At 44.6% G+C, this 16,205-nt stretch overlaps 1 non-coding gene across 1 annotated transcript; it reads right to left on the bottom strand.

The window, feature by feature from the left end:
* Positions 1 to 3,505: 3,505 nt before the first annotated feature.
* trnay-gua (transfer RNA tyrosine (anticodon GUA)) lies at positions 3,506 to 3,593 on the bottom strand. Its single transcript is given in 2 exon segments — positions 3,506 to 3,541; positions 3,557 to 3,593. It is a non-coding gene; the product is annotated as a tRNA-Tyr (tRNA).
* Positions 3,594 to 16,205: the final 12,612 nt, after the last annotated feature.

Genomic DNA, 16,205 nt, shown 5'->3' with positions numbered 1-16,205 from the left:
TTCCACCAGTTCCATCTTCCTCACATTGCTGGCTTGGAAAATGCCGGAGGCTTCAACTCTTGTCGTCGGATCTAATGATATCATGACATGTGGAAGTGACTGCACCTTCATCTTCCAAGATGCTTTCAATAGCACAAACGCTACTTTCACCGGCACAAACATAGCAATAACGAAGGAGGTGGGTTTCATCCTTTGTGCTGTTCGTAGGGGCGCAACTCTACGTCGATCTACTGACTTGAAGAGCAAAAATCAAAATCCTCTGCTGCTACTATTGCTTTTTTCATAGTTTCTTCAAATCCTTCATTTGAACGTAGATTTTGAAGGATATTGATGATAATACCACATAAATTGTGGTTTTCTTGTGATCGCCAATTTTATTCAAATACCAGCCTTTTTTACAGTTCCTTGCGTGTTTCACAAGGTATAATAGCCCCCCTCGCATCCTCAGCTAACATATTTTAAAATTACAATAGATTATACAGCATGCATGTTACATTTATATTAAAATTAAAGTAAATATACAAGAATACATACAGTGCTAACCCAATAATTCTTGTCAGGTTCTCCAACAAATCTGCGTTGTTATTTTAACATGTTTCAGCTGAGGGTGCAACAGGAGTATAAATGAATTTTCCCGCCAGCCATTCAAAGACCAAATTCCATGAGTGAACATTATTTTCGCAGACGTTGCCGGCATTGGACTTTGCCGGTGGTATTGAATTATGTCCACAACTGTTGTAGTAGTTCCTTCTTGAAATTCGACACGTGCAAAGCACTCGTAATATCATAGGTGTTAACGTTCGCTGAGACTATTCGAGTCATGGTGTGTATCCCTGCCTATCATTGGGAGACGGGTAGCTTTTTTACACTCAGATTCCAATCTTCAATGCTTGTGGGAGAGATTACATAACTTTCATTTTCTCACATTTTCTGACGACTGTTCCAAAGGGGCACCCTGTCAATTCCGAATACTTTTCAAAAATCTGCCTGCATGTTTGATTATTGTCATTTAATTTCGAAAAAGTTCAATATTGATCATAACTAAAGAAAATAATGATCACGAACAAAAAAGGGATAAAGATGCGAGTCGATCTTGAATCACAGCTGGGTGACACGGGCTTCTGTTCTGATATGGTTGTACGAGAAACAGAAGGAATCGCCAATCTCCTATAGAACATGAGTTGAATCAGGAGTGAGACATTTCGTATACTCGTGCATATGTCAACGCCTGACCTACATCGTTAAACTAACATTAAGTTGTCAGAGACATTCATTTATATACAAACAAGAGACAGACCAAGTAATAATTCTACATTAGTTCAGGTGGGTAAACCTGAACTAACTAACTAATAAACCTATTAATAATTCTACATTAACATGTCCTACACGGATCAGACTAATTGACATGGTCTGATTCAGAGCCTGTGCAGTTCGTGCTAATTACAACAAGGACAGTTCTGAACCCTCATCACCGAACTGAGCACAAGTTCAGCTGTTCTCCAGTTTTGTTACGCATGGTTTTTCATTGCAATTGAGTTCAGAGCTGGAGCTGATCTCCAGACAGTACAGTGTTTTGGGTAAGTTGTCAAAATTCACATGAGGCTGCAGACAACTTACCCAAAGTGTTTTCTATAGCTTTCAGGTGGAGTTCATTTATATAAAAGAATGTAAGTGGTATAAACGCAACAAGCCAGACGGCAGGCCAACCTATAATTTTCCGACGCGAGGCCTGACGCGTTATTCATTACGCCACTGACCCTGCTATTGCAGTACTAAAAAAAACACATTTTCTACATTTATGTCTGTTTAAAAATCACTCTAAAAAAGACAAAGGGTTTGGGTGTCGCGCTAAAAATCCGCTTCATTTCGAATGCAAATAAAAACCGTTTTGTTCCAAGAAATCACAAATTTGTCACATCTTTCATACTTCTCTCTTGTATCAGTAAAGCATTTTGATTTAAACTGAACAATATATGAAAGGTTTCATCTATACATTTACACATAATAAGTATACGAATAAATACTCGGAAGAAGCCGCAGCTCAGGTATTAGATAGATTTAAAATCGGATCGGAGGATTTAGAGCCCAGACTGCAAACCAACAGCTGACACAGGTCTTTTATAGAACCGTTTTGATTTCCTCTACTTTGTCCCCATGACGTCATTGTCCTGCTCGCAGCCGAGCCCGACACACGTCTGGTTTCTGTCGCTGGGCGCACACTCTGCGGTCCATGCGGGTCCTGATACCCCAGTACAATGACGGGGACACTAAACTGTAAACAGGTGCCGTCCTTCGGCTGAGACATTAAACCGAGGTCCTGAGTCTCTGTGATCATTCAGGAGAATGGTGGTGGTGGAGGGGAGTCCCCATTACCTGTAAAGCGCATTGAGTGGAGTATCCAGAACAGCGCTATATAAGTGTACGCAATAATAATGATGATGATGATGATTATTATTATTGTAATGTAAAATGCAATAAAAAATAAAAAAAATATCAAACTTTGATTCAAAATAGATTAATGTAAAAACTGATAAAGCTAATGCTTTTTTCAGGGCTATATCTACGTTTTTTTTTAATAAGCGAAGTCTGTCGCGATTGTGAAAGTTAGAGAAGGTATACCAGCGGGTGCCTTCATACCGCGAGCGTCAGTCTCGCCCGTAGCTGCGAGAAGGTTAAAAGCGCACAAGTGGTCTGTCTTTCGTCAAAGTAATTGCCGGAGCAGTAAGACGCTCCCAGCAGAATCCATCCTGGTTTGGTTACAGTGAGTCTGAGGCTCTTTGGATCGTAACGTAAAAAAAACAATTGCTCACATCGTGTGACTTCCACGACAGGAAGGAAAGATATCACTTAAAAAAATCAAAACTGAAGATTTGGATCCTGGGCCTCAATTTGATCAAATTATTAAAATAATAACTATCAAAATATCAGATTGTGTTTCTGCAACAATTCGTGCACAGTACGCCATTTTAATCTAAAACAGTCACAACGAGGGCTTTACACGCAGTCTGGGGTATTTTCCCCTTTTATATTTTTGCCACTTTATATCGAACCTGTTATACTCCCAGAAGTGCACAGTAGCTTGTACTTAATAAAAATGTACAATTCACCACTGGTATAAACAGATGTGTGCCGTGTTTGCCTTTGTAAGCATTTGTTTAAAAAATAAGTTCACAATACGATAAAAACACAGAAAGCACAAACTTTATAATACAACGATACAAAATCAATACCAAATCATTGTGCCAATTAAGTACCTATCCTTTGAAAACAGAGAACACCTTTATATCTACAAAAAACTTGACATTTGTATGTATTTTTGAATTACAAAGCAGACAGTGTAGTCCCTTAATTCAAAGATCAGATCTTGCCCAAAACAAGACAATCAGACGTGGGCTGAATTCGGAACAGGAGCCTTTGCTTAGTTGATTATTGAGCTTTTGATCAATGTCTGAATAAAACAGATTCGCTTTTTTAACTCTTTTATTAAATTACATGAAAAGCACCTTCCTTCGAGCCGGAATCAAACCAGTGACCTAAGGATTCCCTGTTAACTCCACTACAGTCCTCCGCTCTACCAACTGAGCTATCGAAGGGATGCTATAGCATTGCTCTCTGGCCCATACTGCCCAATGTAGTGAAATGTTCCGGGTGATTTAAATCCCACTTCGACATCAAGTTTCCAACTCGTTTCCTTAGTCTCATTTACCTTGAATTTAAGCCACGAACCAGGATTCTACTGTATAAACTTCCAGGGATATTACAAAATGTTTGATGGGGCATCAATCATTCCAGGCGGAAATTGATTCCTTTTTTTTCTCGAGGGATCATATGAAACATTTCATTAGTCTCGAGAGGAGGATCACCATAGCGTTTGTGCTACATTAATAATATTTTCGTGGAAATAAAGAAGTTGTAAATTTTAAAAATTTATATTTGAATCGAAATGTGGTTTTGAGTTAAATATTAGCGTGTTCATGTAATTAGTTTGTGTTTGTCATTAATATATATATATATATTGCCATGTTACTAGAATTTGGAACTGAAGTTTACTAGTTGTGTTTTTTATAATGATTAGACATTTGAATACAATATTGTATATAATGTATAATTTGAACTACATATTGTTAAGGTGTGAATAATTGTATATTTTAAGAATACATTTCTAAAACAAATCATTGGCTTTATTTACTAGTTTCTACACCTATAAAAATCTTTCTTTGATGTCTAATAGACATCAAAGAAAGATGTCTATTATACAGATGCAGCCATTCAAAATGGGTGAGGTATTTCGCGGCATACCGCGACACGCCCACCGGGGTATCACGCAGTTCACGTGTGTCACGTGACTAACTATCCGGCGTCGCCTTGTAAAACCGCCAGGGGGAGCTTAACCTCTCATGCACAGCATTTGAGCCTTTTAAACTGTGTATTACAGCATGTTAATCATCAGTCATTAAAATGTTGGTATATTTTATGAAAGCAAGATTGCTCAGTTGGACAAAAGTACACAACCTACCTTTATCAGAAATATTTATGCATCAAAGTCTTTACTGAAGATATTACTAATAGTATTAATAATGGATGACTTTGGACAAGCTGTATACTCAAAGTATAATTTCTTTAGCACATTTGTACAAGCACTTGGAATCTGTCCAAGCCATACTTTGTCAGGCATTTTGTTTTACTTCAACGGGCATAAAAACTTCCTTGCTTTTAACAGGGCGTTTCATAATTTCTAACTACGAAAATGATTTAAAATGCGACACCTATCATTCAACTAGAGCTTAAAATATCACAAGGATCCTCAAGAGCACAGCAAAGAGTGTATTAAAAGACACTTGTATTTATCAACGCTTTCTTTTCCGTATACCAGATTTTATGGAACCACTTCAGAGGGGTGTTCCAGGAATCGGCACTTTAAAGAAAAAAATACACACCAGTATTCCATTTCTCCCTAAACATTGTAAGCTTCGAAGTCCTTAACTAACGTGATACCGGAGTCAACAAGCATACTTTTAGAATTTGATTAAAAGGGAATATAATATGGAATCGCATATCTCAAGAAATTAATAATGATATAATTATATTAATGTTGCAAAAGAACTGCAACGGACATAAAAACTCCCTTGCTTTTAACAGAGCGTTCCATAATTTCTAACTACGAAAATGCCAGGTGAAAGGATTTGTAAACATATTTTGTTAAAGCAAGTCAGTTTTTTCCGCAGCACATAAAATACATTTTTCCAAGAAAGTTTAGCCTTTGTCACTAATGAAACCACTAAATAAAGACATAAATATAGAAATCTTAAGATTTGTTTTATTAAATGTTGGTAGCAGGATGAACTGTCAGAGTGTATATTTTGTGGCAGAGTTGCTGCAAGATGTTAACAGTGAAAAAGGTATTTAGAAATGAGTTATTTCAAGATGAAAAAGAAAACATACATGAAACATGGTTTCATTATGACTAGAATCGGTCTTGAGATATTTTTAACTTGATTTACAGTATTTGAGAGGTATGTCTTAACACCGATACTACAGTGCTTAAGTACTGCTCACGTATATGTTTCTAGGTTTATATTATGCATTTCATACGGTCAAATTACTTTTGAGCAACTAATAAGAAGCGCGAAACGGTATTCGTTTTAGTTTCGTTTTGTGCTGGGACCCGTGGATTGATTAGAGATATCAAGTACATACAAGTCATTTTTTAAATGTTGTAGTTCGTCTTGAAAAAATGTTACGAGTACATCATCTATCAACAATTACACAGGTTCTGTTTCCATATTGCGGATTTTGGTTAGGTATTATCAAATCTGGTGGCGCTGTGTGTTAGTTTACTGAGTCCCATGTCACATGGTCTGTGATTGAAACCTGTAAAACCGGTTTAATTCCTCACAGCCAGCACTCTTCAGGTGTGAGGGTCTTCTGCTCAGAATGAAACGCTAAAATGTTTGTGTATATTCTAATGGTAGTGGGGGCAGGGTGTGTGGGAACAGGTTTGGTTGAAATTGCATTGGAGATCTATGTTCTTCACACCTGAAACATTTTCTCTGAAAGCATTTTCTTCGCAGTTTAACCGATCTTGTTACAGCATGTTACAGTTTACTATTATTAACCATATTAATTTTAAGTGCTTAATGTAAAATCTTGTAAAAATATATTTTCAATGTTCAAATATACATTAAGTCTGACTATCATATAATAAGTTAAATACAAAACTAAAGAAAAAATAGGGTTAAATATAATTCAAAATATTTTGCTAACAATGTTAATTGTTTATGAATAATAAAATGTATTAACTAAGGAGTAGGACGGCACAGTTGCTAGTATGTTTTTTGTTTTGTTTCTTTCTCATAAATACAACAGTAGTACCTGATGTCTCAGTGGCTTTCAAAATTAAATTCTGCATGCAAACCTGTGAACTAGAAAGATAACTAAGATATCCATCCATTATATTCCATAATATCCATGAAATATACGGCGCTGAAATATGTGTGACGCAGTGGTGGCCTGACACGGTGAGGTGCCCTGGCAGCTGTATGATGCAGTGGTGGCCTGGCACGGTGAGGTGCACTGACAGCTGTGTGGTGTGGCGCAGTTGTGGCCTGGCACGGTGAGGTGCGCTGGCAGCTGTGTGACGCAGTGGTGGCTTGGCACGGTGAGGTGCGCTGACAGCTGTGTGGTGTGGCGCAGTTGTGGCCTGGCACGGTGAAGTGCGCTGGCAGCTGTGTGATGCAGTGGTGGCCTGGCACTGTGAGGAGCGCTGGCAGCTGTGTGGTGTGGCGCAGTGGTGGGCTGGCACGGTGAAGTGCGCTGGCAGCTGTGTGTTGTGACGCAGTGGTGGCCTGGCACGGTGAGGTGCGCTGGCATATAATGAATATATTCATGTGCATCCAACACACAGTTCAGCTAGCAACTACACAAAATCTAAAATATGAGCTCTACTTGCCACTTACAATACCAACAGTACCAGCTAACTTCAGTAGTGACATTTTCATGGATCTTTTTAACAATAAAATTTACAACATCAGACTTCAGACACAATTAAACAGGCCTCAAAAACGTCTGGTACAAACATTTTCAGCATGGTGAAACATGGTGAACATTTCCACCACTGCGTCACACCACACAGCTGCCAGCGCACCTCACCGTGCCAGGCCACCACTGCATCACCCAGCTGCCAGCGCACCTCACCGTGCCAGGCCACCACTGCATCACCCAGCTGCCAGCGCACCTCACCGTGCCAGGCCACCACAGCGTCACACCACACAGCTGCCAGTGCACCTCTACATACCCAACCACCACTGCGTCACATAGCTGCAAGCGCACCTCACCGTGCCAGGCCACCACTGCATCACACAGCTGCCAGCGCACCTCACTGTGCCAGGCCACCACAGCATCACAACACACAGCTGCCAGTGCACCTCTACATACTCGACCACCACTGCATCACACAGCTGCCAGCGCACCTCACCGTGCCAGGCCACCACTGCATCACACAGATGCCAGCGCACCTCACCGTGCCAGGCCACCAGCTGCGTCAAACCACACAGCTGCCAGCGCAACTCACCGTGCCCGGCCACCACTGCATCACACAGCTGCCAGCGCACCTCACCGTGCCAGGCCACCACTGCGTCACAACACACAGCTGCCAGCGCACTTCACCATGCCAGGCCACCACTGCATCACCCAGCTGCCAGCGCACCTCACCGTGCCAGGCCACCACTGCATCACACAGCTGCCAGCGCACCTCACCGTGCCAGGCCACCACTGCGTCACAACACACAGCTGCCAGTGCACCTCTACATACCCGACCACCACTGCATCACACAGCTGCCAGCGCACCTCACCGTGCCAGGCCAACACTGCATCACACAGATGCCAGCGCACCTCACCGTGCCAGGCCACCAGCTGCGTCAAACCACACAGCTGCCAGCGCAACTCACCGTACCCGGCCACCACTGCATCACACAGCTGCCAGCGCACTTCACCGTGCCAGGCCACCACTGCGTCACAACACACAGCTGCCAGCGCACCTCAGCGTGCCAGGCCACCACTGCATCACCCAGCTGCCAGCGCACCTCACCGTGCCAGGCCACCACTGCATCACACAGCTGCCAGCGCACCTCACCGTGCCAGGCCACCACTGCGTCACAACACACAGCTGCAAGTGCACCTCTACATACCCGACCACCACTGCATCACACAGCTGCCAGCGCACCTCACCGTGCCAGGCCACCACTGCATCACACAGATGCCAGCGCAACTCACCGTGCCCGGCCACCACTGCGTCATACAGCTGCCAGGGCACCTCACCATGTCAGGCCACCACTGCGTCACACATATTTCAGCGCCATATATTTCATGGATATTATGGAATATAATGGATGGATATCTTAGTTATCTTTCTAGTTCACAGGTTTGCATGCATAATTTAATTTTGAAAGCCACTGAGACATCAGGTACTACTGTTGTATTTATGAAAAAGAAACAAAACAAAAAACATACAAACAACTGTGCCATCCTACTCCTTAGTTAATACATTTTATTATTCAAAAACAGTTAACATTGTTAGCAAAATATTTTGAATTATATTTAACCATATATAATATTATGTAACCAAAATCCGCAATATGGAAACATAACCTGTGTAATTGTTGATAGATGATGTACTCGTAACATTTTTTCAAGACGAACTACAACATTTAAAAAATGACTTGTATGTACTTGATATCTCTAATCAATCCACGGGTCCCAGCACAAAACGAAACTAAAACGCATACCGTTTCGCGGTTCTTATTAGTTGCTCAAAAGTAATTTGACCGTATGAAATGCATAATATAAACCTAGAAACATATACGTGAGCAGTACTTAAGCACTGTAGTATCGGTGTTAAGACATACCTCTCAAATACTGTAAATCAAGTTAAAAATATCTCAAGACCGATTCTGCTCATAATGAAACCATGTTTCGTGTATGTTTTCTTTAAAGTACCGAGACCAGCCATATACTGTATGTTTATGTTCCAAAATTAATATCGTTTATGGCCTTCACACGCGTTACAGTATGCTCCTATTTTTTTATGCTCAGCTACTAAGATTTCCCTTCAGTGGTAAAATTAGATATGAATATTCAATACTTAAACGGGCACAGTTAAGACATTAAATATACATATACATACTGTATACAGTACAGTTTGCATACGGTAATATGTTTATGTTACGCGATTAAAAAATAAATAAATAAAAATGAAAAGTCCAGCACCAGCTGGATTCAAGCACACAACCTGCCAGTTGGTAGTCACGCACTTAGACCAGTAGGCTACAAGACAGCTTGCATGAACAGGCAGGCGAAACAGCCCTACACAGCCCTGCCGCAGTACACGGCTATAATCATACCGTTATTAAATTCTTGAGATACGCGATTCCATATTATATTCCCTTTTAATTAAATTCTAAAAGTATGCTTGTTGACTCCGGTATCACGTTAGTTAAAGACTTCGAAGCTTACAATGTTTAGGGAGAAATGGAATACTGGTGTGTATTTTTTTCTTTAAAGTGCCGATTCCTGGAACACCCCTCTGAAGTGGTTCCATAAGAAAAGAAAGCGTTGATAAATACAAGTGTCTTTTAATACACTCTTTGCTATGCTCTTGAGGATCCTTGTGATATTTTAAGCTCTAGTTGAATGATAGGTGTCGCATTTTAAATCATTTTTGTAGTTAGAAATTATGAAACGCCCTGTTAAAAGCAAGGAAGTTTTTATGCCCGTTGAAGTAAAACAAAATGCCTGACAAAGTATGGCTTGGACAGATTCCAAGTGCTTGTACAAATGTGCTAAAGAAATTATACTTTGAGTATACAGCTCAGTCATCCATTATTAATACTATTAGTAATATCTTCAGTAAAGGCTTTGATGCATAAATATTTCTTATAAAGGTAGGTTGTGTACTTTTGTCCAACTGAGCAATCTTGCTTTCATAAAATATACCAACATTTTAATGACTGATGATTAACATGCTGTAATACACAGTTCAAAATTAAAGGCTCAAATGCTGTACATGAGAGGTTAAGCTCCCCCTGGCGGTTTTACAAGGCGACGCCGGATAGTTAGTCACGTGACACACGTGAACCGCGTGATACCCCGGTGGGTGTGTTGCGGTATGCCGCGAAATACCTCACCCATTTTGAATGGCTGCATCTGTACACCGATACCTAGTGTTCTCGGTGCACTCCCAGTGTTCAGAGGATACCCAGTGTTCCCAGTGCACACCCAGTGTTCAGAGGTTTCCCAGTGTTCCCAGTGCACACCCAGTGTTCAGAGGATACCCAGTGTTCCCAGTGCACACCTAGTGTTCAGAGGATACCCAGTGTTCCCAGTGCACGCCTAGTGTTCAGAGGATACCCAGTGTTCCCAGTGCACGCCCAGTGTTCAGAGGATACCCAGTATTCCCAGTGCACGCCCAGTGTTCAGAGGATACCCAGTGTTCCCAGTGCACGCCCAGTGTTCAGAGGATACCCAGTGTTCCCAGTGTTTGAGTTCTGCTTCTCTGGTGTTTCCTGTAAAGCAGCTTTCCTCCCCCGGAAATGCAGTCGGCCTTTCTTACCCAGAGGGGAAAGCAGTCCTTCTCTGATCTATGGTGTTTTTTTTTGTCTGTCTTCTATATCTGTTACCTTGTTTAACAATCGCTAGCTACCGTCATTAGCCATTTTTAATAAAGGTCGTACTTTCGGGTCATTGCAGTTTGCACAGGCCTGCTTCCTGTCGAAGAGGACATCTTGAGCAAGAGTTTGACCTGCCCAGTGTAGACTTCAGAAACCCTTAATAGGTCTCCACCAACCTTTCCTGCGTTTTTCTGAAGGAAATACAAATGTAATGTAATATGAGCGTTATGTAACACAAGCATGATGTAATATTGTGAGTATCACTTAGGGATAATTGTGTCTGGGCTCTGCCCACGACATCAGGGCACAACAAAGGCATCCCTTCTGTCCCCTTTAACCAATGTGCAAACAACGTATCTTTTATTCCTCATTTATGTAGAGGCTGGAGACCCTTAATGAAGTTATATACTTTTTCACCTGAACAATCAGTGCAACATGCATCACAATCTGAGAGAGAAACAGAGTTTGATGACGCCCTGCACAGCCATCCTGGCTACCTCAGCCCCTGCTGTCCCCTTTAAACAGCATATAATTTATTTTTAATTTATATAGAGGTCGGAAACCCTTAATGAAGTTATATACTTTCTCACCTGAACAACTAGCGCTGCTTTTATTAAAGTCTGAAAGAGAAACAGAGTTTGATTAGGTACAGCAAAGCCATCTTGGCCCAGTGTTCCCTAGTGCCTAGTGTTCAGTGGATACCCAGTGTTCCCAGTGCACACCCTTGAAGTGGTGTTCCAGCCATACTCACTGTGACTTGTGGGAGCAGGAGTGGTGGTGCTGGATGTTGTTAAGTCTGGGAATGAATGAAAGACGTTAGTTCAGCACCAGCTCCAGACACCAGGTGGAGAGCTGACTTTGGTGTTGCAGGGAGAGCTTTTAAAAAATCGTTTGACAGCCCAGACTGATTAATTGATCGGTTCAGTTAATCCGGTGTTCAGAGGGTGCCCAGAGCACTCCCGGTGTTCACAGGATGCCCAGAGCACTCCCAGTGTTCAAAGGATGCCCAGCACACTCCTAGTGTTCACAGTGCACACCCAGTGTTCAGAGGATATCCAGTGTTCCCAGTGTTCAGAGGATACTCAGTGTTCCCAGTGCACCCCCAGTGTTCAGAGGATACGCAGTGTTCCCAGTGCACGCCCAGTGTTCAGAGGATACGCAGTGTTCCCAGTGCACCCCCAGTGTTCAGAGGATACCCAGTGTTCCCAGTGCATGCCCAGTGTTCAGAGGATACCCAGTGTTCCCAGTGCACGCCCAGTGTTCAGAGGATACTCAGTGTTCTCAGTGCACGCCCAGTGTTCAGAGGATACCCAGTGTTCCCAGTGCACACCCTTGAAGTGGTGTTCCAGCCATACTCAATGTGACTTGTGGGAGCAGGAGTGGTGGTGCTGGATGTTGTTTAGTCTGGGAATGAATGAAAGACGTTAGTTCAGCACCAACTCCAGAAACCAGTGGGAGAGCTGACTTTGGTTTTGCAGGGAGAGCTTTTAAAAAATCATTTGACAGCCCAGACTGATTAATTGATCATTGACATTTTGACTGATCTAATTGCTTGCTGGATTGTCAGAGGGTTGGCTGATCTGACAGATCGATTCACTGATTTATCCCAGGCAGTTCCTGGTCCAGTCAGTCCGGGGGTCTGTGTCCCCGGTCCAGTCAGTCCGGGGGTCTGTGTCCCCGGTCCAGTTCTGGACACTCCACTCAGAGCTCTTCCCAGGTCAGGGTGATCCCCTCCAGACCCCCCAGTGTGCAGCCCCCACCTGGATGATGCTCCAGTCCGCTCAGCACACAGCAGCTCTCAGTGGGGAGGAGAGCAGAGGGATGGAGCCAGTTCAGAGAGGGGGGGTGATTAGGAGGCCATGATGGGTCAAGACCAGGGGGGGAATCAGGCCAGGACACTGGGGTAACACCCCTACTCTTATCCAGAGGCACCCCGGGATTGTTAATGAGCACAGAGAGTCAGGACCTCAGTTTGACGTCTCATCCGAAGGACAGCGCCTGTTTACAGTCCAGTGTCCTCCGTCACTATACTGGGGCATCAGGACCCACACAGACCGCAGGGTGAGAGAGCCCCCTGCTGGCCCCACTCACACCTCTCCCAGCAGCAACCTTAGTTTTTCCCAGGAGTCTCCCCTCCAGGTACTGACCAGGCTCCCACCTGCTGGGCTCCAGTGGGGAGGGGGCTGCCAGCTGGGAGCTGCAGGGTGAGATGGCTGCTGGGCAAACGATGGCTAAAGAGCTTCCTAGGACACCCTGGACTTCGTGGTCGACTTCCTGCTCTTCAGACGGAGGTGGCTTGAAATCTGTCCCGTTTCAAGGAGTATTGGACACGATGCCCCCCCTGCTATATCCCCGCCAACTGGTGGCACGCCGACGACGAGGGCTCTCGGCCTCAATCCATCAACCACAAACTCTCCGGGATGAAAGAGAAGGACAGACTCTGTTCGTTCGTTTCAGGGAGGGGGAGGGAAAAAAACAAAAGCTAAACAGATTTTTTTTTATTTTTTTTATTGATGTTTAACAAAAGAACAAAAATTACAATACAGATTAATGTCAAGGGTTTATTTAGTGACCCCCCCCCCCCATCTTACGATCATCACAGGACCTTAAAATAATAATTAATAATACAAGGTCATGCAGACGATCTGAGGACTCAGGTGGAGATAATGTGAAAGTTCTCCACAGTCCAGTCTGGGGTCCCTTAGCTTCAGTCCAGACTGGGGTCTGGGGTCCCTCAGCTTCAGTCCAGACTGGGGTCCCTCAGCTTCAGTCCAGTCCAGTTTGGGGCCCCGCAGCTTCAGTCCAGTCTGGGGCCCCTCAGCTTCAGTCCAGTACAGAATGGGTCCCCTCAGCTTCAGTCCAGTCTGGGGCCCCTCAGCTTCAGTCCAGTCTGGGGCCCCTCAGCTCCAGTCCAGTCCAGTCTGGGACTCCTCAGCTCAAGTCCAGTCTGGTGTCCCTCAGCTCAAGTGCAGTCCAGACTGGGGTCCCTCAGCTTCAGTCCAGCACAGACTGGGGTCCCTCAGCTTCGGTCCAGTCCAGTCTGGGGCCCCTCAGCTCCGGTCCAGTCCAGCCTGGTGTCCCTAGGGTCCAGTCCAGTCGTCTGGTGTCCCTCAGCTCCGAACCAGTCCAGTCCAGTCCAGTCCAGTCCAGATCTTAGCAGGCACAGAACCAGGAAAGGAACCTGGAAAGAATATTGTTATTGCAGGTGTGAGGGACACAGACACAGACGTCACCATGACATCAAACAGCAAGAGGAGACTCCTTGAATCACAGACACGACCGGGCGGCGCCCCCCTGTCTGCTCACCTGCACCTCCTCTTCCTCTTCTTGTCCTTCCCGGCAGCCTGCTCCTCCTCTCCCTCGCTCTTCCTCTCCTGAGCTACGGTCTCCGCCACCTCCATCGGCTCGTCCTGATCTTCTGTCTCCACCGACATGCAGCTCAGGGATTTCAAAAAGATGCACCAGCGCTTCTGAAGCAGAGAGAGGAGAGTCACGTTAAGAGTCGGACTGGACACTCCAGGACATGAACACTGCACTGAGAGAGAGAGAGGGGTTCATACAGACACACTGACTGGACACTCCAGTACATGAACACTGCACTGAGAGAGAGAGGGGTTCATACAGACACACAACTGGACACTCCAGTACATGAACACTGCCCTGCTCTCGGCCTCAATCCGTCAACCACAAAAGAGAAAGAGAGAGACAGGTGAGTCAAGTGTCCCAAGAGCACAGAGACTCTGCTGAGATCACACTCGCAGTGAGTGAGCCTGGGTGTAGCCCACTAATACTGACCCACTGGACACCACAGGACAGAGAGGAGGAGGAGTAGAGAGACACACTGCCTGGACACCACAGGACAGAGAGGAGGAGGAGAGAGACACTGACAGACAGGGCTGAAAGAGAGAGAAACACTGAGACCAAGGGACAGACAAGACGGCGAAACTCCACCACAGACAGGACAGGAGGCAGGGTGGGACCAGCACTGACCTCCTTCTTCTCTCCTGCCGAAGGAGCTGTCTCCACCTCCTCTTCCTCCTGCAAGTCAAGAGACAGGCTGAGAGAGACGGGCTGGTGGGACATCGGCGAACAGAGCTGAAGGCAGAGAGCCGGGGAGACAGGCCCAGCTGGGACAACGCAGGACAGACAGAGAAACAGACAGAAAGGAAGGAGAGAGAGAGACAAAGATGAAGGCACAGAAAGACAGCAGGCAAAGAGAAAGATTGAGATTGAGGGACAAACAAACCGAGAGAGAGAGAGGAAGGAGAGAGAGAGACAGAGATCGAGGGACAGACAGACTGACAGACAGGGCTGAAAGAGAGAGACAGAGAGGCAGGGACAGACAGACAGCAGGACGAGAGAGAGACAGAGATCGAGGGACAATAATTTGGTTTTGAAATTTATTCTGAAAATGTACAATCATTCACTCCTGAAAAATATCGAGTTCAAATTATACATTATGTACAATATTATAATCAACAAATGGCTAATCATCAAAAATAAAAAAACTGTACTGGGGGACACAGCTGGCTGTGCTGTTCTGGACAGAACACACTGAGGTCCAGTTTCCACCTCCTGCAGGATCAAACAGCACCTCCACTGGCTCTCCAGTGAATAGAGGGACAGACAGAGAGGCTTCAGGCTGCAGGGTGACAGTGTCTCTGAGCTGAAAGACAATCAGGACAGCGGATGATAGAAGAACACACTCTGTCAAGAATATAGAGCCCTCTAGTGACCCTACTGTAGACCTGCTCACCACCCACAGTGACGATCACAGTGCTGATACTGCTTCCCTTAAGGTCCCTCACTGTGTAGTTGCCCTGATCAGCTGGAGTGAGGGAGCGGAGTGTCAGAGAGCTGTTCTGCACTGACACTCACTGTTCGTACCTGGGGCCAGGGAGCCCTGCGCTGCTAAGTAAGACTATACGAGACTGGACAGATCCTGCAGGATCAAACAGCACCTCCACTGGACCAGCAGTGTGGAGGGGGAGAGACAGAGAGGCACCAGGCTGCAGGCTGTGGACTTCTGAGTGAGCTGAAAAGGGACAGGTAGAAACATGTTGAATATTTAGTTTTACAACAATACCTTGAGTTTGGACTGCGATCAGCTTCATTTTGTATTTCAGCTGTGAAAATGCAATTTAAAAAATGCACGCCCCAGTCATGTTAGGTTCAAGTTACAGTTGCATCACAACTCAATACATTTGTAATTCACTTCAAATGTTGTTTTTGTTTGACCCAGTCTGTCCTCACCTAAAGGAGATACTTACTTTTAACACCTTTTATTTCTTCTGGGAGGTTAACTGGCTTCTGAGATAATTGTTCCTGGTGTTTGTGTTGTGTATGCCTTGCAATGGAGGGGTGAGAAATAATGGACTTATTACATTATAATGAATAATAATTGCTTACACTTATATAGTGCTTTTCTGGACACTCCACTCAAAGCGCTTTGCAGGACATGGGGACTCCCCTCCACCACCACCAATGTACAGCCCCCACCTGGATGATGCGACGGCAGCCATAGTGCACCAGAACGCTCCC

The sequence above is a fragment of the Lepisosteus oculatus genome, chromosome 14 (genome assembly GCF_040954835.1).
Source record: "Lepisosteus oculatus isolate fLepOcu1 chromosome 14, fLepOcu1.hap2, whole genome shotgun sequence".
In the NCBI taxonomy this organism is placed as follows: domain Eukaryota; kingdom Metazoa; phylum Chordata; class Actinopteri; order Semionotiformes; family Lepisosteidae; genus Lepisosteus; species Lepisosteus oculatus.
The sequence above is the reverse complement of the archived record's forward strand: the minus strand, read 5'-3'. Positions and strand labels throughout refer to the sequence as shown.